The following is a 25,069-nucleotide window of genomic DNA, read 5'->3' as shown; positions in this document are numbered from 1 at the left end:
CCAAATGGCTTGGGTGAGATCCAAAGCACTTGGGTAATCAGAACTTTGGATAAGAGGGAGTGATATTTAATGAGGTTAGCATGACCAAAGAAACACTCTATAAATTTGGATAACTACGAATGTTGCATTACCAAACAATGGACAGTGAGAATATCAGAGTAATATTTTCCCTCCCCAGTCCTCAATGAATTCACATAAAAGGTGACACTAGTTCAATTTATCATATAGATATATGCAACAAAAGCTTTGTACTGTCTTGGGATTTTCACAAGCAAGACATGAAACTGCAAAAGATGTAGCACAAATACTGCTCCTCCTGGAATCCAGGTGAAAACTTTGCTGCAATTAATTATTCTCACCCATATCGATGGTAATTCTGAAAACTCTAATTAGGAAATAAAAACAGGTATCTCAAGCTAACTGTGCTGGCCTTTACTGGGTGCATATTGTGAAGAAAGTAAGTCTGAATTCTAAAGACCTTCAGCTTATTGTGGACAAACGTCATTACTTTGCCAAGAATAACCTTGCAACAAATCATGGTTTGTTTGGGGTTAATTTTTACATGTTAATAGACCCAAGCCAGAATGCCATCTCTTGCTGGGTTCAGACTTCATGACAAGCTAATAATGGAGATTCATTTTGTTGTTCCTGCTTCAAGTGGGAGTAGGGATATAGGGGAGAATTTACTGTACTTTTTTCATTTTTATAGGAATTTTCCAAAATTTGAATCTTCTAACAGTTGCAAATTTTGGAATGGAAAAGAACTAGCAAATCTTTCAAATAAAATTGAAGGAGGGAGGGAGCGAAACAGAAACTGACATCAATTCCCATGACTCTTAGTGCTTGGTTCTCAGTCTGGGCTTGAATACCTAGGCATTCAACAATATAAAGTGCTGAAATAGAAGTTCCGATCTCTGTTGAGAGAGAGAGGTTGCTTATCTGTCACAAATATATTGCAGTACTTTCCCTGCTGGAAATTGTTCCAGCTGTTGAATATGATTGACATAGATGAATGAAGATTTCAGTTCAGATTGTTTTTCAAGAATTTGTCAACACTTGGGAGTCACATATTTGAAGGTTTAAAAAAATGCAAATGCAAAAGAAAGTGAAATTGACCAATTTTCCTACATTTGTGTAGGAATAATCACATAGTACACACCAGCATTCTGCTCATTCTTGATATCTTGCAGAGCTTGGCTGATGGTAACATGTAAACCCTGCCATTTAGGTATCCACATAATAGAATTGGACCTTGCAAAAGTTAATTTTTGGATTACGGTTGCAAGACTCTCCCAGCAAACATGGCCAATGACCATGCTGGCAGGGGGATTCTGGGTGCTGTAGGCCAAAAAGTAACTTCTCAGTTTCTGATTAAAGCATGCAACATTTGGAAGGCATTTGCATGAATGGCAGCATTTAAGCCCGGAGTGATATTTATAATTCAATACAATTATTCAAGCAATTATAAAACTAAGTTTTGTTTTTGTATGTGCTGTGTTCTACAAGGCCCTGCTCTTGGTGACATGGTGTTCTGCAGCTGACCTGCATTCCTTTCAAAACCGTTTAATCACACACAGCTGACCAGCATTCCTTTGTGTGTTTTTCTCAGAAAAAAAACACCCCAAACCCACCTAATCAAATGCATTTTGAATACCCCAAACAGTTATTTAATCTCCATATATGTACAAGTGTGAAACACGTGTTGTCCAAATACTCTTTCCAAAAAGTGCAGCTTTAAGTCAGACGTTTCCAAAATAAACCCTGCACAGTATTTTCCCCTCCAATTCAAAATCAACACACAGTCCTTTCAGCGTGCATTTTAGGGCAGCCATCTCTCCCCCTGCTCCCCATCACCCAGAAATAAGCTCAGCATTTGTAATACTATAATACATGGTTACTATTTTCAGGCATTTTAGAAATATACTTCTAAAGAGCAGCAAAGCTATTTCCCAGCTTTTGGCCAGTACAGTGAATCAACTGTGAAAGGAGAATAATTCCTTCCAGCACATTTCACACTATCAAAGTTTTAGCTTCAAAATTTCTTGGAAGAGATTCTGAAAACATTCCCCTTACTGTGTTTGAATTCATTTCATCTGCAAGAGGACAGGCTCGGTACAGATGCAATTTACAAACCATTTAAGGCTACTTCATACATAATATACTTCATGCACACTTTATGGGGCATAATCCCACTGTACTCCATGGAGCTGATTTCTTCATAAGACTGAATTGTTAAAAGCCATAAATCAGAAGTGGGCAAAGGACGGGCTGCAAGCGAATGGATTTTGGCTTGTTTGGGGGAAATGGCTTGTGTCTCTGAGATGCTTTGCTTCTTCTAAAGAAATATGGGAGTAGACCTGGACATCATCATCTACTACCCTGAATTCAGTGGTCTCACTTCTGAGCAAGCAGACATTGCGCTGCCAGTTCTTGTTTAAAATGTACTTCTGAATCAGGGTTAATGCACATGTTTTGGGTAAAACCTACAATGTTATACAGCAACTAGATAGGAGATTGTCCCAGACTGAAGTGAAGTTTTCTATGCTCCACACTCTGGAACTTTGCACTGGCTGGTTGCTGTCATTCAGAAGGAAATGTTTAATAGTTTCAGGAAGGTGTGCTGCAAAACTCCACACAGCAGAGGGTCAAATTAGGGACATTTCTCCCTGTAGTATGTCAGACCGCCCTCTGCCATTCCCCCTGTCATCTGTTCTGTCAGTATCCTCTTTTTTGTTCAGTTTACAAAGTGACATCATACCAAATTGAGAAGACATGGCCACTTCTGAATTACAACTGCTGGAGGATTAAAAGGGTAATGCTTTTAAAAAAAGAACACCTTTAAAAAGAGGTGTTGACCCTAGGGCTATGAGCCTGCAGGAAATAATGTGGAACCATCAAACCATGTTTCAATGAAGACATCGCTCTCAATTTCATCAGGGCATCAGGACAAACATGCAGACAAATGACAAAATCCACCAAAAATAGCTCTGCTGGTCAAACAAAATAGACCAAATGGTCACTGAAAAAGGCTGGCTCTACTCGTGGTTAGGTTTACATAGCATAGTCAATTTTTTTTTTTAAAAAAAAAGGCAAAACCAACAGCGAGAACTCCAGCACTGTGAGATGAGTCCCACTCTAGTTTTGCCCTTACTACAAATAATAATAAAAAAACTACAGATATAAGACCAAAGCCCACAAAGTGGTCATACTGTTATAATTACATTCTGTAAAAGTTACAATTTGCTTTCACATTTCTCATGGGTACCTAAAATATCACACACAAACACAAGCACACATGCACACGGAACTACAAACGTCTGGCCTATGATCCAAACGCGTAAGGGGATTCATGACCGGAACACCAGGCCCCAGAATGTTGAACCCTAAGCCACCCATGCAATACACATATTTTTTCCTTTCGCCTTGTCATCACCTCAGCACTCACAACAGAACTAAGACATCAGCACAGAACAAAGCACAAGGTATCAAAGGAGCCAGTGCTTGAACCATGTGAAAAACTTCCTCTACCGTTTCCTGAGGTCATGGACGTGTAGGTACAAAAGAAAGTAGAAATCTACATTCACACCATGGAAGGAGTTAAGTTAGCCTTCATTTGGTTGTGATCATAACATGATGGCTTAGCATTACCTTGAATATCCGGTTAAAAAAATTATAAGTAGAGATGGACATGATCCACTGATTCAGTGGTTTGGGGTGGTTTGTTTCTCAGCTGAATAGCTGATCAATGGTTCGGTGCCCTGCCCACTTCAGCAGGTGCCCATTCAGCAGCAGTGCCCCATCCTGCCTCCTCCTAGAGGTCAGTTATTCAGAGGACCAACGTGACACACATTTATTTATTTATTTATTTATTTATTCATTCATTCATTCATTCATTCATTCATTCATTCATTCATACACACACACACACACACACACACATGTTTATGTTTTAAGATTATTATCATTAGTAGTAGCAGTAGTTTCTGTTGTAGTTGTTGTCGTCATATACAGCTGCTTACAGGAACATATTGCACAGCTGTTCTAATGCAGGGATGTGCAACTTGAGGCCCTCAAGATGTTGCTGAACTCTAACTCCCATCAGTCCTCACAATTGGCTCTGTTAATTAGCCCAAAAAACATCTATTTCTTGAGATCCCTTCACATTTCTCCACCCATAATTTAAATCCACTCATAAGTTAAAGTATATTTAAAAAATGCAAACATTTAGGGGAAAAACCAATTTCAAGTTAAAATATACAGAAATACTCAACACACACTCAAGTGAGTAAAATTTAATTTCTCTTAAGAGGCAGAAGGAACAAAATAAATTGAATGTTAAGCATTGTATCTGTGGAGATTCTCAGTCATCCAGGTGTGGTTATCTGCAAGTTGAGTCATGGCAACTGGACTTCTTTCTTATTAGGTGGAAACGTTTAGCATACTTGGATGAGTAGCAAAACTTGAATGAGGAGGGAAACCCTAATAAGAAAAAATCCAGTTGCCATGACTCAACTTCCGGTTAAACATTGTGCTGCATCTTACACTCGTCTCCCCCAGCCCAAAATTTCTTTATATTCCCATAGTGGCATAAAAAGTTCAACTTCCCACTTTGGGGACCAATGATCTAGAGCAGTGATTCCCAACCCTGAGTAACCCAGGTGTTCTTGGACTGCAATTCCAAGAAGGATTTGCCATTAGCTGTGCTGGTTTGGATTTTGGGGAGTTGCAGTCCAAGAATACCTGGGTTACCCACAGTTGGGAACCACTGATTTAGAGGACTGTAGGTTGCCAACCTGTGTTCTAATTAAAATGTGCAACTTGATCTAGAGACTATATTGCAGGATTGCTCCCTGTCCTCATCTCTCCACTATTACTTCACTAAATACTGTATATGCAATTTAACATATGCAGAATTGTCACATGTGATGATGTCTACGTACATACATGATATATTTTCCTATACAAAGTGCTTTCAAACCAATTCGTTTTTTCATTGATGTAACCATTACCTGGAAATAGTCAAGTGTATTTTATGTTACATATTTAAGCAGTGGAAATATTGCATCTTTGGCTAATTTCACACAGATACTTGTGTTTTTAGAAGTATAGACAGCTTTCTGTTGCCATGTTAGTACTTAATACAAAATTTACTGTGTTTAAAAATTAGTTAAAGCTGCAACTTAATCATATACAGAAAACTAAGTTAAATAAATTAGCTGCCACTTTCACTTGTATAATAGCATCATACAACACTGCCTTCAAGACTTTTTACTGCACCACTCCATATGAAAGACAATAAATGAATAGTCATGATGGGTAACCTTGCTTCCAACTTGTTACAGGCATTCAGCTCAGAATAAGGTTTTAGAACACTGATGAAGCAATGTAGAAATGTTTCATTACTTCTGGCTGGGATTTATGTATGGTAAACATTTCATCTGTACCAGCACTGTCAAGTTCAAATCTTTTACATGCGTAGCATTAACTTGAGCAGACGTCACATGTTATTTGCGTTTCAACAGCATTTGTTCATCTGAGACAGAAAATCAAAAGTGTATCTGATTTCTGTTTTGAAATTTAAAAGCAAGCAAAGAGGGAAAAGTAAATATAACAAGAAAAACACATGTAAGAAAAGAAAAAGGCTGGTTGCCCGGGGTGGGGGTGGGGGAACACCTTGTCTTGATTGGGAAAACATGCTAAAGGAGAAAATAAAATTTAAATATGAAATGTGAAGAGATAGTGTAAACACATCTGAAGAGCCCATCCAGTACATCCAAAATAATACTTACTAGATCATCATTTTCTCCAATTAACACGTGAGTTCAGTGTTATCAGTTTTGAAGTTAACTCCATTATGAGAATTTTCTTTCTACAAAACATGGTCTGGAAGACTTAAGTAATATGACCACCTGGATTACGTTTCGCAAACATACAGTGCACACTGAAGAAATCTGGACACAGAGTAACATTTTCTAACTTCTGGTAACTCTCAATGCTATAAAATAAAATATGTTTTTTCTAACAAAGGGAGTTAAAATTAGTTTAATGGAAATGTGCTTCATACATTAGAGTGGTGCCACCAATTCCATCTGCATCTTCTCAAGGAAGCATGATGTGTGCTTTCCAAGGTTTTAACGAAGCCAAGAAACATGGCTTTATTTTAAACAGATGTGTGTTAATTCTGTTTAGTGTCTTCAGGTATTTTTAATCTAATGCATAGAGCTATGTAATTCATGTTTTATGAAATGGTGCAAACATAAGAATTGAGGAAGTGTCTTCCTGGATCACACCAAAAGTCCATCTTGATTAGTATCCTGTTTTGAAAAAAAAAATCAACATGAATGCCAGCGAGAAACTAAGAAATGGAATGGGAAAGCAGCTTATTTTGCCTGGTTTTTTTCCTCATCATATAAAAACTGGTTTGTTTGAATAATTTGCATTGCTTTTTTTCTGTACAGTATGTGTTCCCTGTCTACTTGCAGACCGTAAGATACTGAGATGATCAAAACCATTGACATTATAAGATACTGATTTGCTCAAAAACACCTGACAAAACAATATGTGATTTATGGGCCCACCTTCCAAATCTCACCTTGTAACTCATAGAAGTCAATGTAGGCAATTCAATTTCTACCTGGATCCCAGACATCCACTCATGAGTTATGGTATAGTTATGGTATAGTTAAACACACACACTCCTATCCAATTTCACTCCTTTGTAAAACAAAATTGTTTTCCCAGGTTGAATGAGAAGAAAGTCTTCTACCCTTTGAGATAGTGGTTCCATGGCCCCGGAAGCTCTTTGACTACAGCTCCCAAAAGGCTTAGGGATTCTGGGAATTAATATTTTTTTTAAAAAAAATTCTGGAGCCCAATTTGGAAACCACTGCTTCAATGTTAACACCACACTGTGAATTTGGTATATCACTCCAACAAAATAGATATCAATGAGACGCCTAATTTATTTTGTACATGTGGTGTGCGAGTGCCTGTGTGCGCATGCATACACCCGGGTACTTGCAACAGAAACACCAAAGTCGATAGCCAAATCTGCTTTGTGAGGTTTAGAAAGCGCATTTGTTCTTCAGCTTTCTGTTGACAGTGTCACATCATCCAGATACTGAAGACCCCTTAGGTGCCGAAGTAGCTCATAAGCAGTAAAGGTTCCTCTCCATCTCTCCCAGCTTTGGGATGAGATGTCCTTTACTTGTTGCTATGTGCCATCGAGCCAGAACCAACCTACAGTGACCCTAACAGGGCTTTCAAGGTAAGTGAGATATGTAAGGAGTGGTTTTACCAGTACCGCACCCCTGGTGAGTTTCCATGGCTGAGTGGGGATTCCAACCCAGGCCTGCAGAATTCTAGTTTGCTACACTATTCACTGCACCAGACTGAGTGCCTTACTTAGGCAACACTCACATAGCCTAGCTGCTTGCATTTAGGGGAACTGATCCAAAATTTAGAGCAATGTCTACAACAAGAATCAGCAAAGTACACCTGGCCCTAGGCTTTTTTTATGTAGCCTCTGGATGCCCTCGTGCTAACAAATGTCATTTTCTACTCCTGGAAGCCTCCTGAGCATTGGCTTTGCAATAAAAATGGAATGCAGTCTCTCCAATCCACAAAAAATGAAACAGAGAGTAGACTTACAGCCACATTCAGGTTGGATTTTTCATCGTTTTTGCTCATCATTCAGGCTGGTGTAGCCCTTGGTGGATTGTGAAATAGAAAACAGAGCCTCTCGAGCTGCCTGTCCTTGCATTAGAAATGAAGGAATTGCTTATCCTGATTCTAGCCGTGGGATCCTGAGAACACCCACATTATCCCAAATTTAAAATACAGGTGCATACTTGCATATCGCATTACCTTCACATTATGGAACTGCATACTGTGTTGCCAAGCTCATACTCAGCATGGGCCTTATAATTTCCTTGAGTAACTGGCTGCCTGAGTAGGTTTTTTTTTTATATGGATATTTATACCTTACTGCTTTGAATGTGTTTTGGTGTTGCTTCTGTTTTTTAATATCGTATTTGTTCAATCCTTTTTGTTTTTATAGGTATCGTGTTTGAATTGATGTAAGCTGCTTTGGGTCCTTTTTCAGGAGAAAGGCAGGGCGAAAATATTTTCAATAAATACGGTTGGTTTATACGCTTAGAGCACAACTGGTATGATTATCATTTGCTTCAAACTGTTGTGACTGTGATTATAGGTCAAGTAATATTAATATGTTTGCACTTATATACCTAATTTATGGGCAACATGGTTTGTTGTTGTTTGACTTAAACAACTGAATAAAATAAACCCAACAGCAGTTGTAAGACTGTGGGAAGAAATTTCAAACCTCCCAGAAGCATATTATCACCTGTCCTGATGAAAATATATACCGTCCTAGTTCTTAATTTCTAAAGCTAGCTGTATCCAGGATCAATCATGCGTGCCTTGAAAGTTCTCTTGTCCTGCATGTTGATTTTGTTGTGGTTATAAAACAAGGCACTTGGCACATAATCAAAGCCATCCCATACTTTATTATTAATTCATAAATGCTAGGCTAAGCTCTGGGTTTGGAAACCATCGCAGGGGCCAGGTCCCGATGAGCACTTGTTCCAATTAAGTTTTATATTGTCTGCTGGTTTCCGATCCGTTACCACATATATATTATATGCTCTGAAACCCTCCTGGGCAACAACTGAGAGGCTTGCAATCCATACCTACTTTTATAAATGGATGTTAAACATTTCAGGATTCTGCTATGTTACAAAAACTCTGTTATGTCAGTTTTCCTTCTTGCACTCTTTCAAATGTTGGTGGACAATTAACAAGAACTTAAGACGTAACTATGTGTATGTACAATATTGATTTGATTATTTAGCAAAAACAAGATATTTTTGGTGTCACACCAGACTGAAAACTAGAGCCACAACTAGATGATTCTGCACCCAAGGCAAAAAACATAAAGTTCCACCCTGTTTTCCACACATCCCAACTCTTTGCTGCTCTCTGAAAAGATGGGGGAAGGGTGGAGCTTGCACCATGGTGCCATAAATATACATAATACAGCATGAAGTCTGTAATTCACAATACCTGGTTTCATTTCAATTTATAAGTCCCATTTAGTCATTCCTTACCTGGATAGACTCCTCAGAGGGGAGTGCCTACACTCTTCCTGCTCTGTTGTTGCTTTCTACACACGGAAAAGAACACCTCTGCAGGGAAGCTGTTCCTGCTTGCGTAACCAAAGGAGAAGTGGTGGTGCTCCCTCTAAGCATGGAGAGCTTAGCTAGCCAGAGTATAATGGAATAGAGGTTGTGAAATGCACTCTCTTGCTAACAGCATGGCATGCTTTCATAGCAGATGAATTTTTCCCCAGTGTCCCTGAGATATACACATCTGGGGCAAGTGATTTGCTTACCTCACTCTTGTCACAAGTCAGCTGATAACGATTTTCAACTCCATATCGTTTTTCTCCTGTTTTGGCAAAAGGACTGATTGCTGTTCTTAAAGCTTGAGGCAAACAGACTATGTTCTGGGGACCATTTTGTTCGTTTTTTTCTTTTTCTTTTTCTTTTTCTTTTTCTATTATTATTATTATTATTATTATTATTATTATTATTATTATTATTATTATTATTATTATTATTATTATTATTATTATTATTATTATTATTATTATTAAGCCTCTGAGGACTATCAGATGGAGCTAGATGCAAGACAATGGCTTTGCCATGAATACATACAGTAAGAATAAAGAGACAGGGTGTTTTTGAGCACCTGATCAACCCAACAATTTGTGAGCAGCATCAGGACCAACACCCATGCAAATTCACTTCTTCTCCCCCTTTTGTCCAATGCTTTATTTTTCAGTCACTTAATTAATATAGAAGAGGAAAGCTTTTAAATTTTTGTTACCAGCAACCAGAAATCCTTGTTGACTTGCACAACTGGAAGTGAGAAATGTTTACTGATTTACTGCAGATAACAGGAAGTTACCAGCAATCCTGATCTTCTATTCACTTTTGATTTGACAAAAATTGAAAACAGAAAATAAATGCCTTACAGTTCAGACTTCAGATGAGGCAGCTCTGAACAGTGAGGTCACATTGCAATGAAACCAGTCTCCTAGTTAGTAAGAAGGTTTGTTAATTTTATCCATGTGCACAAAATTTTCAGGCATAGTTCCCCACCCCTAGGATGCAGATATAGGGTGGGAATGTTTGGCCCTCCAGGTCTTTTGAACTTCAGTTTCTAGAAATTCCAGTCAAGTTGGCCAGTGGTTTAGAGCAGTGGTTCCCAAGCTAGAATAACACAGGTGTTCTTGGATTTCAAGTCCCAGAATCCTTCATCACCAGCTGTGCTGGCTGGGGTTTCTGGAAGTTGCAAGCCAAGAACACCTGGGTTACACAAGGTTGGGAACCACTATTTTAGAGAATGGATAGCAGGAACATAACCCCAAAATAGAAATCAGAAGAGAAATGTCCCAAAGCAATTTTTGTAAAATGAACATAGCATGCAACAGCAACAAAAGTGCAATTGGCTTTCATGGATATGCAATGTACTTGGTTCTGCTCTAAACAAGGAATTGTGGACTTTAACATAAGCTACTTTCTTTTTTTAAAAAAAGAATCTGAAATGTGGATTTATCCCAAGATGCGAAGATCAACTTGGATCAACATGATGACCAACAAAGAGGTGCTAAGACAAATGAATAAAACTAAAGAATCATAAAACTCATAAAATCCTAGGCAGTGAAAATACTTCAGTCACATAATGAGAAATGCAAAATACAGTACAGTTTGTTGCAGCCGATCATTTTAAAAGAGGAGGAGAAGTGAAGGAGGGAAAATGCCTCATTCATTGGGAGACTGGTTTAGTTGCAACACATCACTGTTTAGAGCTGCCTTATCCAAAGTCAGCATAGCCATGATGATGTCCAACTTTCAGGAGAAGAGGAAAGAGAAGACAAACAGAAGGGTATGGCATCATCCAAGCGTATAGAAAGTTATGGATGAAGGTCTCCCACCCTTGTTTTAGGCACAGTACTTTGTATACCAGAAAGACCAGCTAGTCAATTCATTTAGTTTATATGTTTGGCAGCTTCACACATCAACAACATTGCCTCCTTCCCATTATATGTAGGATCAAACAACCCATGATTATTCTTTCTTTCGCCTGATGCAAGACTCAAGTGGTTCTTCCTGCTTCTGCATAGGAAATACCTGTCAGAATTAAACAATGCTAGGATTTGCATTTCCTGTTGTATAGGGCAGCATGCTTCTATTGCTTTTTTTTTTTCTTTTAGTAGACTTTGCTGCAGGGAAAGAACTGAGCTGGCCTTCCTCAGCATTGTACCTTTAAAACATTTGGACCTTGACTCTCATCAGTCTTAGCCAACATGAACAGTAAGAAATACAAAGGATTATATCCAAAGTACGTCCAGTGCATCAGTTTGGGGAAAGGCCAAACTGGGCCATAAAGAAGTCATTGCAATGTTGCTCCTTCATTTCTGCTTCTGATTTATTCTATGAATTTCACTAGCTCTTGCATATTCTGGACACTCTATGCAGATAAAATGGAGAACAGAGAAAGCACAGCTTCAGACGTGATCTATGCTTAGTCCTGTTTTTACCCTTTGGACTCACAGCCTAGACTGAACATCATCCCAGGCCAGATAAATGTCTATCCATCCATCTCCTCTATACCTGGGTCTCAATTCCAAGCTATTTACATTAAAATATATTTGTCAGAATGATCAAATTTAAAGACTGGTCTGAGAATCCTAAGATTTATCACCAAAACGGAGCCCATTTAAGTTAGTGACAACTATGTTAGTCATGAACTATGATGTGAAAGGGTGTGCGGCGATAGAATCTCTTCATAAAATTATTCTGTCTGTCCTCTCCTTAAATAACCTCATTAAAACTGCCACTAGTAATGTACCAAATAATCTGTACTAAATAAACAAAAGAGTCAATATTTATTTGAAAGCAAACAAAACAGTATCATTCTCATCTAGTCATCAATTGCAGCTGGAAGTAAAACTCCTTTTATTTATGATTTGATCTGGCAAGAAAAAAACATTTTACTTTGTACAAATGTTTCATTAACTCTTTACATTCTCAGAGATTCACAGATGTTAGAACTGTCATCTTTGCTTCTGCGGCCACCCTTCTAAAAGTTCCACACTGAATAAAATACTTTCAAAAAGGCTGGGAAATACAGTACTATTAGAACAAAAAAAGATTACCTGTAGTTTCTTTGCCGGGAGAATATCTCAGGTGCCAACCAAGCTGGAAATGGAAGTCATGTAACAACACTTAAAAATTTGAGAACAATCATTAATACTCCCCTCTGAATTGCATTACTTATTGCTTCTGCAACTGTTAATCTGTAGCTGAAAAATGTTGGGGTACACAGACACCATCTCACTATGGCAGCATGTGTTTTCATAATGAAAGCCTACTAAATTGGTTTTTTTTTCTCATCCAGTCATAAAATCTTTTTTTGTGTCCTTTGACCTTTTGACAATAATCTCCATGTCCTCTACCATTTTTGTCTGCTTTATCTCTCTTCCTGCTATCCATCCATCCATCTATCTTCTGGACCACCCATCTGACTGGTGGTCACTCTGCTATCTACCAGCCTACACTGATAACCTAACTCTATTGGTGCCCGTTGGGATGTGGGTCTTCTGCTTCCATTGGGAAAGAGGGCACCTTCTTTCTCCTCAAGTGGCACATGCAGCAGTGGATGATGAGTTGGGGGCTACATACCAGCAGTTACAGTAGCTAGACTGGGTGGTAGTTTAGGCCTGAATGCCCCTTATTTCTTTCTCTCATAAACACAGGCAAACACACATACAAAGGAAACACAGACACACAGGCAAGAAACCTCTATATCTCTTTCAAGTATGCTCCTCACCTCCCAATGCAGGGACGGAGAGGTTTATACCTTCCCTCCCATGCACTGAGTTTCCATTGTGCCTACCCTAATGCCTGGATGATTAGTGGTAGGAACAGCTGAGATGCACTCCTCAGCTGTTTAATTAAATCACTTCATTTCCCCCAGTCACGTGGTCTTCAAATGGCATTTGGTTGATGCAAATCAATTAAGCTGCTTCAAAGTCTGGCTATTCCAAGTAGGAACATTCACAAAAATCAGCCTTGCTGATTATTTGGTAGTTTCCTCCTTTGCTATCTTGTGGTGCATCAATAATCTCTACACATGCAAATAAAGGTGGAATAATGACAGAAAGGTGCAAGGATGAATTGGATGACCACACTTCCATTAAGAACAGGTCTGAAGGAAAGGCCCCATCATAAGGGAGAGTGAGGCTACTGCCTTAGCCAACAGCTGTTGGACATCACAGCAATGTGTTTCTCATTTGCTTTCCTATTATCATATTTTTTTACTGTCAGGGATGGGAGGAGATATGCCTGTGACATTTTCTTCCTCATGTAACAGAGTGACTTGGCTCAGCTTGGCTACTACACACCTTGACTTGGCAGGTTGTGTGTGGATGAGGGCGTGTCATTGACTGTTCTGTCTCCATGTGTTTACCCAAAAAAAAAAAAATGTCTTGGGCTAGCCCGAGCAAACTCAATGGATTGAGACAGACACTTATAAACCTTTTCCTGCAATTCTGCAGCCATTTCATTAGGGCAAGATACGAGGAAGGGCTGAAAGCAGCCTGGCACTTCTGTAAAAAAAGTGGTGAGAAAGCTTGGCTGGCAATATACTGCACATCCACACAGGTGGCCACTGTTTCTGGAGCCACTGATCAGTTGACAATCATTTTTTAAGGAAGGTGCCATGTGGAAGCATCCTCAGCCACAACCCAGTCAACAATTCCGCCAGAAGGATATCTTGGGCATCAGCCAAAACACTCAGTTCCTCACAGTCGAGGCCAGCTTTGACACTGCTGTCAATTCTTGGAAGAGGACCATGTCCTTAATTAAAATACATGCGGTTGGGCTCGATCCTGCTAAATAGGTCTGGAGTATGCCTCCCGTTGGAAAAAGACTGCCTCCTTCTCCGCCCGTGCTGCAGCTTCTTGGGAGATGACACATATCCTTTTTTATCTTAGACCTGCAGAAATATATAGAACAAATAAATACAGTACTGGGAAGCCCCTTTAGCTTCGCACGGGGCCAAAAAAAAAAGGAGAGGTAGAAGGCTTGCTTTGTATAACACGCTGGCCACGGAAAGGTGGCGCGGGGTGGTGGTGGAATCGGAGAGAAAGGGAAGCATTAACCGAGAGAAGCGATGAGGAGTTTATATATACAGTACTGTATATGTATAAGAGTAAAGAGAGCAGAAGAAGCTGGGCGAAGAGAAAGTGTGTCTCAGACGGATGCACATGGAAAGCGTGTCAGAGAAAAAAAGGGGGGGACCAGAGAAAGCGGGAAGGAGGGAAGGGGGAAGCAAAGGAATGCCTGCCCAAGGAAAGCAGACGGGCTGCATGAAAGAAAGAGAAGCGGAACGGGCGAAGGCTCGAGGGCACCAAATCGCGTGTCGGGAGAAACCGTGTCGAGGGAGGCGGAGAAGCCAGCCAGCCAGCCGAATGAGTGCGGGGAGCCGGGGAGCGCGTGGCCGGCGAGGGGGGAGCCGGGGGAGGGGGCTGGAAGGGGGGGGTCTGTCAGCATCCAGGTCTGTCTGGCCGAGGTGGGGAAAAGCTCCAGACACGCTCAGCTCTGAGGGAACCAGAAAGGGGGTGCATCCGCTGGACAAGCAGCACGGCGGCGGCTGCTACTAACACTACCACTACTACTGCTGCTGCCGCTGCCACCACCTCTCCTCTCCGTCTGCCCTGCCTTCTTCTCCCTCAGGGCCTCCCTCTGAAGTCACGTGGCCAGCCCCCCCTCTCCCTCCTCCCCAGCCCCCCGAATTCCCGGCGTGGGGAATGGCCTCGGCTTTATTGTGACGCAAGCAGCCTCGAAGCCGGCGCTCGCGTCCCCTCAGCCCGCCCGGGCCGCCGCGTTCTCTGGGAAGGCAGACGGCAGCGGCTGCAGCAGCAGCAGCAGCAGCAAGCGAGCAAGCAAGCAAGCGGGGAGAGAGGAGGCGGGAGCTCGCCGCGCCTCGGCCAGGAGCCCCTGGAGGTGGCGGAGGAAGAGCAGCAGCAGCAGAAGCAGCAGAGAGCGAGCGAGCGAGCCGCGGCAGGGTGAGTGCAAGTTCCACCTGAGGGAACCCAAGAGGCTCGGCTCGGTCGGTTGCCCCAAGTTTGCACCGGGGCTCCCGCCCCCCTTCAGCCGCCTGCGTGTTGGGGAAGGAAACAGCCGAGGCGCCGAGACCAGCGAGGCTGGGGCTGGGACTCCGCTCACTTCCCCGGCGCTCCCCCGCTCGTGGTCTGCGGGAGAGGCTCGCCCTCACGGGAAAGGGTTTAGCGGTGATGTCTCTATAGTAACGCCGCAGCTGAGGGGCGCTCGGAGCAGAGAGGGAAAGCTCCCGCCGCCAGCAGCAGCAGCAGCTTCCCGGCCGCGCGGGCTGCTCCCCTCTTGTTGCTTGAATTTCTGGGCTCCTCGTTGGCTTCCCCCCTGACCACCACCACCACCACCTCCTCCTCCTCGTGCAGCTCTGCTGGTCGGCGAGCGGTTTCCTGCCAACCAGGAGGCGCAGGGTAACACTGGATACCCGAAATGGGACTGACACCACATACGGGAGGAAAGCCTGGCAAGAATGAAAGGGAGCGGAGAAGTGTGTGTGTGTGTGTGTGTGTGTGTGTGTGTTAGAGCGCGAGTAAGATGTCTCTATATCTAATTACAGTGTACAGTAGAAAGGACCAGGCAGTCACCTCCTGAGAAGGGAAAAGCTCTTAAGCCACTTTGAATACGTCTGCCTCGTACAGCATCCAGAAATAAGCAACACTCTGGAAATAACACGCACACACAGAGATCACTGGAGAATTTCCTTTTTAAAAAAGCGGGTGGCGGCGGCGCTCACTTCTTCCCATCTCTCATTCATAAGTCATGGTTCTGACATCCCCAAGCCACCTTTCTGTGCAGTCAGCCCCGGTGAAACCCTCTCCAGGGATTCTTTCCAGCCTCTCCTGAAATATCTTTCACTCCCCCCCCCACGACGTTTTTCCCTTTCCTTCTCCTTGTGATCCTTCTTTAAAAAAAAAAAAAAAAAAGGTTGCAAGGTGGTGAATGAAGCAAACATTTAATTTGTGGTTCTTGTCAAGATGCCATGTTGCATCTATGTATGCTTTCAAAAAGAAACCATAAAAAGGAAAAAAATTGTGTGATGTTACTTGCAAAACCGTAGTTTCCACAGGAAATGCTAGCGTTCTTGCTGAACTCTAGGCAGTAAAGGAACAGTCTTCAGAAATAACCATTGTTGACAATGTTCAGTGTTAGTTGGTTTTCCTTGTTTTGTTTGCATGAGAATAAAGTGTGTGTGTGTGCGTGTGCGCGCGCGTGTGTGCATGCATGCCACAGCCCTGCTGTTGTCTTCTGCTTGCTGGGTTTTTTAAAGTGAGCAACAGGAACCTAAGCACCCTGTGGTTGACAGGTATCCATCAAAGAAACAGAGTGCTGAGGCTTTTAAAGAATAATGGAGAAAAAGGAACCAGCCTAGTTGTAATGTTTTCTTAATGAAACCTAGGTGGGTATGAATGGCTTTATTAGTATTTTACTCGCATACATGATGTCAGATCTCTAAAGTGCCATAGTCAAATTCATTTCAGTGCCGTTTCTTCATGAAATATGAAGCGAGTGAAAATATCTCTGTTCTGTTCTGAGCCAGGTACCCCTTATGGGAAAATGATTTTTAAGTGCTGCATATGTTCATCTTACACATATCAGAATTTAAAACAGAATTGGAAGTAGCTCTACCCCTGTCATTACTAATAAAAAGAAAAAGAAAAAATTGGCAAAAAAAATGCTCAGCTCTAGTCTGGTACTCAGTTACATACACTTTACACTCACTGACTTCTCTGTGTTCCTGAATGAAGGTTTACAGTTAAATCTTGCAGAAATAATCCTTTTCACATTCTAGTTGAATCTGAATAATTGCTCCTTATATATTAGAGCTAATATTTTTGCTGTATTTTTTTCTCGTCACGAGAGAATTTCCATTGGAATAAAAACCCCAGATGCATCAGTTGTGAATACTCAGAGTCAGGAAGCAGCATGACACCTTTATGCCTACATATATTATGTAGAAAAGGAACTGAGTATGAAATATATGTAGGGCATAGTCAAGGACGCCCACAGCAACTGAGATGCCCTTCAACACATTTTCACCATCTTGTCAAACTCAAAGAATGTGATCAAACATGAGGTGAGACTTCCCAAACCTTCAAATGTGGTAGACTACAGCTACCATCATCCCCCACATAGCGCAGCCAGCAGCTATGCTTCTTGGTTTGGACCTGTACTCAGTGTGTGTTGCCTTGGGGAAGTGAATATAACTACACAAATTTAACCAACCAAAGAAATTTAAACTGCTGCAGAACAGTGGCGTTATTTTAGCCATGCCTGCCTCTGGACAACATGGTTTCAAAGCAAGATTTATACCAGGGGCTGGGAACTTTTGGTCTTCCAGATGTTTTGCGCTATAACTCCCATAGTCCCTGACTATTGGCCATCCTGACTTCCGAGAGTTCCTGGAAATATCTTGAGAATCAGAGGGTTCCCATCTTGATATAGAGTGCACTTCTATGCATTGACTCCCTTTTGTGCACATTCCTCTTTCCAAAAGTTTAGCCTTGATTCTGAAGGAAGAGGACTCCTCAAATATCAGAAATACACATGAATGAAGCTGTTTGCACCAACCATGTGTAAAGTCCAGGGTTGAGGCTGGCATGATTTTCATGTGCCCCTCTTCCCATCTGTTGACCCTGCAGGTTGCTGAACATGATTTGAGGGAATGAATTCTTAATGTCATCTACAGTCGTGCCCCGCTTTATGATTGTCCCGCATTACGCCGAATCTGCTTTACGATGATCTTTTTGCGATTGCAATTGCGATCACAGAATGATAGTCTAAATGGGGGAATTTCGCTTAGCGATGATTGGTTCCCTGCTTCAGGAACCGATTTTCGCTTTACGACGATCAAAAACAGCTGATCGTCTGGTTTTCAAAATGGCCACCGGGTGCTTAAAATGGCTCCCCGCTGTGCTTAGGGACGGAGTCCTCGCGATACAGGCAGTTAAAATGGCTGCCGTATGGAGGATCTTCGCTGGACGGTGAGTTTTTACCCCATTGGAACGCATTGAACGGTTTTCAATGCATTTCAATAGGGTTTTTAATTTCGCTTCACGATGTTTTCGCTTAACGGCAATTTTCCTGGAACGGATTATCGTCGTTAAGTGAGGCACCACTGTACTGTTGTTAATAATAATGGTGTGCCATCAAGTTGATTCAGACCTCTGGCAGTGTTTTCTTGGGTTTTCTAGGTACAGAGTACTCAGAAGACACAGGGTTATTTGTGGTGGGAAAAAAACAATCTGAACATTTTGAAAGAAAAACAAGATAATTGAAAACAATATAATTAATCACAGTCGTAAGGGTGGCAATAAGAATTATTTAACAAATATTCTTTGAGGTCTTTCCACATGGCCACCACATTGATGGCCTTTCTACTCCTTTACTGTTAATATAGCACTTTAGCAAATATTGAGCAATAACCTGTCTGTGTCTAAAAGATGCATGAGTTGGGGAAGAGACAGTTTAGTTAAGTGTACGAAGTATTCTTTTATCCACAGTGAACAGTGTGTGTAGATATTGCGCCTGTTTATATTTAGGTCAGTGGGCCAGGCGGCAGGTATCGTGTATGAGAATTTTTACAGCATACAGCCAACCAATACAGATTTAATTCCCTGTGCCAGACATACGCAATGACAACCACAGGATGGAAGCCGTCAGTGTGGTTATGGCTATTGACAAGATATTGTGGATCTTATGATTGGATGTAAACAGAAACATTCCATCAGCTTTCACAAAGCCATAATATAAGCATGGGCCATAAACAGAATACAGGTATTATATTGCAGGGACATAAACAGAATATTATATTGAATTAAAAGCTAAAACCAAATGTCCAAGGGGGAGCATACAATATCTAAACATTTGTTTATGAACTACAGTGTTTTGCCAAGGTTTAGAATTGGCCTGGCAAAAGTACCAGCTAATGGGATTATCAACAATGAAGAGGTACTTGGTCTTATAAATTCTTATTAATTATCTGGCAAAAACATGCAGTGGGTTTCTTTTCTATTTATGCCAGTGGAAGACAGTGCATGGAGTGTTCAGAAACTATAGTGCTCCAGAGCAAGATCAGAGTATTTTTATTAGTAGTCCACAGACTACTGTAGATTGCCAGCTCACCACTGGTGAATGCAGGAGCAAACAGTGGACCAAGCAAGGGGGGATCTTTGATCTCCTGCTTGCTCCTGTATTTACTTGCATTTACCCCCCAAATCTGGCACACAGATGCCCCATTCTGGTTATGATCTGTCTTTTGGGAAATGTGTCTTTTATTCTGGCGGTAGCCCAGCTGTTCTACAAAACTGAGCCATGGTGGTGCTTGGAATTCTCCCTACCAGTGGAATGCTTCGGTCAAGACTGAATAGCTTATCTTTGCCTGTTGTGTGTGTTTTCCACCTGTTGTTGCATTATTGTCAGCATTAATGACTTGTGTAGTGTAGAAATTGTTGTAGTTGTAGGTACACCTACTTGGTTAACTAATATGGTTGGAGGGGGAAGTGCTAAGGAGAAATGGAGAGACTAGGTTCAAAGTGTGGTGTTTTTTTAGGGGTTGTATCATTTAAGAAGCTAGCAAAAACTTTAATTTTTTTAAAAAAGAGATTTCCTATTTCTCTTTTGGGGATGGTGAGCTTCAGTTTATTTGATTGATTGATTGACTGATTGATTGATTGATTGATTGTAGGGAAAAGAAGAAACCATTTCTGTTTCATGTTTCTATCTGCCCTCGGAATTTCCATGACAGGAATGGGAAGTTTTGTGACGGTTTTGCAGAGTACATTTTCTTTCCAGGGTCTACTATGATTTTTGGAATGTCTTTTATTTTCAGAGATAATAGTTGAACAAAATGAAGCAATCACCTTTTTTTACCTAAAGGCAAAGTGTTCTACAGTCAGTTAGATTGGGTAACCAGTTTTATAGCCTTTGCTCACCTTTCAGGAAAGTGTGAGTGGGCACCCATTTGTCAGAATTCAATTGCTCATGTCATCATCATTGCAGAATTAAGGGGGGTTTGTCAAGAGTAGCAGAGTCATTAACATTTTGCTTTATGCATAATCAGCTGATCAGTGAGAAATAAATGAAATGCAGATTTCAATGCCATCAATGCAGGCTAATCCACATGTTATTGTATACTGACCATTTCTTCCTTTTTTATCATTCTGCTTAAGTGATAGCCATGTGTATAGTGTAGCATCTGATATAAAAAACCTGGTTGCAGCAATTGGAACCATAATAAAGGTCCTCTGGAGTTTAACTGCTCAGGAAAGTGGTTGCAGACAAATTCTAAACATTCCTGGCTTATACTTCATGATTATAACATGCAGAAATGATGTAGTTGATGAAAGGAGAAAGACAGAGGTAAGCTAATGTTATGTGCAAATCCATCTTCAGTAAAATAAATAAATAGATAAGCAAGTAATACATTAACTGATTTATGTATGTTGGGTCTAGAACAGGCATGGAAATATCTGTCAGTTTTATTTTCACTAGAATTTCTTAGAATTTCACTGGCATTCTTTTCCAATCCAGTTCTGAATCAGGTAATGAGATTTTGCTTTGTTTTTACACTGAAATTTATGTGGGGGTTTTGTGTGTGTGCGCATTTTTCCCATGTACATATATTTATAGCTATATTCATATTTTACAAACTTTACCTGTTGACTGAAGCTTATTTCTGTACATTTTTAAAAAATAAGTGCTGTTCAATTGTATCTATTTTTGAAATTTACACATGGTTTTGTGTTTTTTTTTAAACATTGAAATGCCTCACATGTCTCCAAAATGTATGGATTTCTAAGGCAAGATTAGTTTCATCATGTTACCAGTCATGGGGGTGTGGAGACTACCAAATTTTTATTTTCATACGGAAACATGAATGAATTGAACTCCTCTTCTACCCTAGTCTGGAATGTACACCCAGAAGATATCCTTTATGAATATTATTTGTTTTGCAGCATCGTCCACATCATTACACCTCACATGTAATTCAGTTTAATTTCGGTGTTGATCTTTTCCATGTATGCTTTCTCTACCCAGGATTGAATTCTTTGGCTCTCTCTTCCTAATTCCACATGTAGAGCGTTCATGTGCAACACATGTAATGCAATGTGTAAAAAAAAAATGAAGAAGAAAAGGGAAATTTAAGTGTGTGAAGCCGCCTGACAATGGTATCATGCAGTAGTGAGATAAAGTAGAAATATAAAGGTGACTAAATTAAAAAGTACAAATTCAGGAATAAGTTTCATTGAACTTTCCAGCTAGAACAGACTCATTAAAACAGTTGCTTAATGGTAAACTGACATGTATGTAAATCCCATTGATTCAGTGCATCTGCTATAGATGAGACTTGCAACAAATTCAGGACTCAGTGGGTTAAATCTTGTTGCTTAGCATACTAGGTCACAATAGAGTAGGCCCATTTATCAGTCCTTAAATTCCAGTGATTCACCTGGGCCTACACTTCTTAGTCACAACTAGCATAGGCTCATTTGACTCAATTGAATTCATAAATGAGTTGACGCACCAAGTCCCCACTGATTCAGTGGACCTACTCCACTGTACCTTACTGCACTAACAGAATTTCAGCCAGAGTAACAGCCCCAGTTGTCCAAAGAAGAGGAACACGATAATAGAGAGTAGAAATCTGCATTTCTGTTAAAACCAGTGGCATAAAAGTGTGCAGCTGTTTAATGAAATGCAAACTCTTGCATAGTGTGATGTGATGGAGGTACCCAAGAGATGGACCCAAACGTTGATGTGAGTTTGTGTAGTGGACTGCAGCCCCTTTATCAGTTACAGATTGTGTGGAAAAATTGCTTGTTTAGATACACTCTGAGGCTGAGTACATTAATATGCTTTGGTAAGATACGGTACTTAGTCTCATCATCTTGCAGAAAGCTCTTCTGTTGTTTCCCAAGGAAGGGAGGAAAAAGGGAATCTACCATTTATCCATGACTGTGCTTGTACTTTATCTCCCATGACCAATTTTTCCCAGAAGAAAATTAATGTCCATCAAGTGACAGACACAAGGACAAAAACTAACTCTTTGGAAATCTTTATTCTACTTTGTGTGTGTGTGTGTGTTTTGTGTTGTGGTGTCAGATTCTAGTTCTTTGATGTTAAATTTGGCTTGAAATAGTTGATTAATCATTTTAATGATGTTTTGCGAAAAGCTAACTTTTATCCAATTATTCCATGCAAGACATTTAAGTTGAAATACTTGGATTTCAGCCATTGAGGAGTAAAAATCCAGCAAAATAGTTCTGTCAGAGTTGATTACTTTTAAAACCTGTTGATTTCAGTGAGAAAGAGCTAAAGATGTGCATAAGTCCCATTGAAATTGATGGGACCTAGGCCAACTCAGATGTTTTCAAGGGCCTCTGCACAGAACAGTGTTCTGGGAGCACCAGTGCAGCTACAGATACACCTAGTCCTAAATGCTTACAGATATGGTTGCTGCTTTCTAGCAGAGTTACATGTATGTATGGTGGTTGTAAAATATACTTCTCTGCTCCCACACATTCCTGTGGTTAAGTCGCGTTTGGTGTAATGGAGCCAGGGCTTGCAGGGTCAAAACCCAAGGACTTACTGAATAGGAAGGACTGTGCCATCATCCACCACTGCCACCTGACTTCCCTGTTCCCTCTGAGTTTACTAATCCATGGTATGTGTTCCCCTCCTATATTCTAATAGTGGAAGAGAACTCCTAAGAGACATCCATAGTGAGACAGCTTGTGCTCTTAGCTATTAATGCCTATAAACTATATTCTATGCACACAATATTTTCTTGGTTTCTGCTTACAAAAAAGCGTTGATTAGAAGAGAAGCAAAAATGGTAAAATGTTTGCTAGTAGTTTAAGCCAGTTCCTCACTTCTCAAATGTAGTATTGTAATTTCATTTGCATTCCAGTGTTATGTCTCCAGCAACATCTGGCTAAAATTTGTAAAAGCCAGTCAGATGGATGTAGCCATCATGGGTTCACTACAGCATTTGCCCTTGTGGTGTGTACAAATACCACTTTCTTGTTTCGGTGACAATAGTAACAAGTTGTTTTGAACAGTCCTTTGAGTGCAATGTGAAGAGTGTGATGGCAATTCTTATATTACAGGTGGCAGTTTTAATTTCAAACAGTGAAAAAGTAATTGTAAGTTTACTAGTTGTATCCCCTAAAGCATGCGTTCAAATGTGCTGTTTTTTTAATGCATGCTGGGCTGCTGGCATCTGTTGAGGATAATAGCTCTGCTGCTTCATAAATGTAACACTAGTGAATTACATGGACATTTAAAATGCATAGACTTAAATGTACTCTTATCCTTAAAAAACACACACATAGGTTTTATAGTTGAAATACCCTTTGAAGCTTCTAAAATATGTTAATCATTTTATGATAATACTGTCACTTCTACCAAAGATGTCCTTAACATCTCAGCCAGTCCAATTCCTTTTTTAAACCATTACATAGGTGGTCACTTTTGATATAATCATCATCATAGAACTGCAGCAGGGGATGGATCATTGAATCCAGCTACTGTCAGGGAGGCCCGGTGGGGAATCGAACTCCCAGCCTCTCGCTCCGCAGGCAGATGCCTAAACCATTAAAATGGAGTTTGCAGTTGCAAGGCAGTGGCACTCCAATCACTGGATTTAGTGCTTCACTATTGTAGCAGTGATCTGGACCATGTAATGTCAGGGTGAAACTTGGATTTAGAGGCCTCAGAATCAAAATTCCAATGCCTGTTGCCAAATTTTAAAAATTACCCTGGGCTGTCCATGACAGAATGCTGTAGATTTTGTATAAAACTCTAGGAGTTATGTGAAGCTGCGCTGCTAATTGTGCTGTACACATGTTCTTAGTCTGATGGTCTTGGCCTTTCTCACTCTGAGATTCACCATAGATGAATCCGTAGAAGATGCTGATTAGTACTTGTAGATTCGTGGGAGAAATCCCTGAATTTTTATGTAAAGAGGCTCATTTTGGGGTCACTAGAGCTAGGAATGAACTCTGTCTGAATGCTTATCAAGTCACTGGTGATTTAGATTCAACAGTACTGGGTTTCAGGGACTTGCGGTATACTCAGTTTAGGCATTATAATTTCCAAGTATAAAATTCCCACTGAAACATTGAAGATCACTGCTTCTTTATATGAATCCAAACTGGCTTTGTTGCAGTTGCTTAGTGTACTTTTGCAGAACGAAAAACTACTTTTCTAAAGTTGTAGCTGTGCCTTTTTTCCTCATTTATAAGCTCACAATGTCATACCGGTCTGAGTGGGTGGGTGAATTGTATATTCACCATGGGGAAAAAATAGAGGGTCAACTCCCTTTCTTAGATGTCATGGTCATATGCAAAACTGACCTCCTATTGGGACACAAGGTCTACAGAAAACCCACCCACACAGACTGGTACCTACACAAAAACTCCAACCACCACCCATGACACCAGAGGCATAATCAAAAAACTGGTAGACCATGCAAATCGTAACTGTGAAGCGCAACTTCTCAGCACCAAACTCAACCATCTGAATTGGGCCTACAGGCGAATGGCTATTCCAAGAATGAAATCAAAAGAGCCATCAAACCAAGAAAATGAAACCAAACTGAAGAAGAAAAAGCCACTCACAAATAAAGTATTTCTGTTATACGTCAAAGGGGTCACGGACCACATGGGGAAACTTTTGAAAAAACACAGCCTACAAACGGTATTCAGGCCCACCACAAAAATACAACAAATGTTACGGTCAGCAAAGGACAAAAGGGACCCCGTCACCACTGCAGGAGTATACCGGATACCTTGCAGTTGGCGCCAGGTGTATGTTGGAACCACAAAACACAGTATTCACACCAGAATCAAAGAACATGAGAGACA

At 40.7% G+C, this 25,069-nt stretch overlaps 1 protein-coding gene and 1 long non-coding RNA gene across 5 annotated transcripts in view; one reads left to right on the top strand and one right to left on the bottom strand.

The window, feature by feature from the left end:
• Positions 1 to 6,213: 6,213 nt before the first annotated feature.
• On the bottom strand, positions 6,214 to 12,846 carry LOC144586994 (uncharacterized). The gene is made up of 3 exons (XR_013542114.1): positions 12,771 to 12,846; positions 12,245 to 12,287; positions 6,214 to 6,314 (listed from the first exon to the last, which is right to left on the bottom strand). It is a non-coding gene; the product is annotated as an uncharacterized LOC144586994 (long non-coding RNA).
• Positions 12,847 to 15,017: 2,171 nt separating this feature from the next.
• SNCAIP (synuclein alpha interacting protein) overlaps positions 15,018 to 25,069 on the top strand; it is a 150,393-nt gene continuing 140,341 nt past the window's right edge. For all 4 annotated transcript variants that reach the window (XM_078386228.1, XM_078386229.1, XM_020803621.3 and 1 more), the window contains exon 1: positions 15,018 to 15,157. The gene's annotated coding sequence lies outside the window, so the exon portion shown is untranslated. The remainder of the gene's footprint in view (positions 15,158 to 25,069) is intronic.

The sequence above is a fragment of the Pogona vitticeps genome, chromosome 2 (assembly GCF_051106095.1).
Source record: "Pogona vitticeps strain Pit_001003342236 chromosome 2, PviZW2.1, whole genome shotgun sequence".
Lineage (NCBI taxonomy): Eukaryota > Metazoa > Chordata > Lepidosauria > Squamata > Agamidae > Pogona > Pogona vitticeps.
This window is presented reverse-complemented; position numbering and strand designations above follow the sequence as displayed.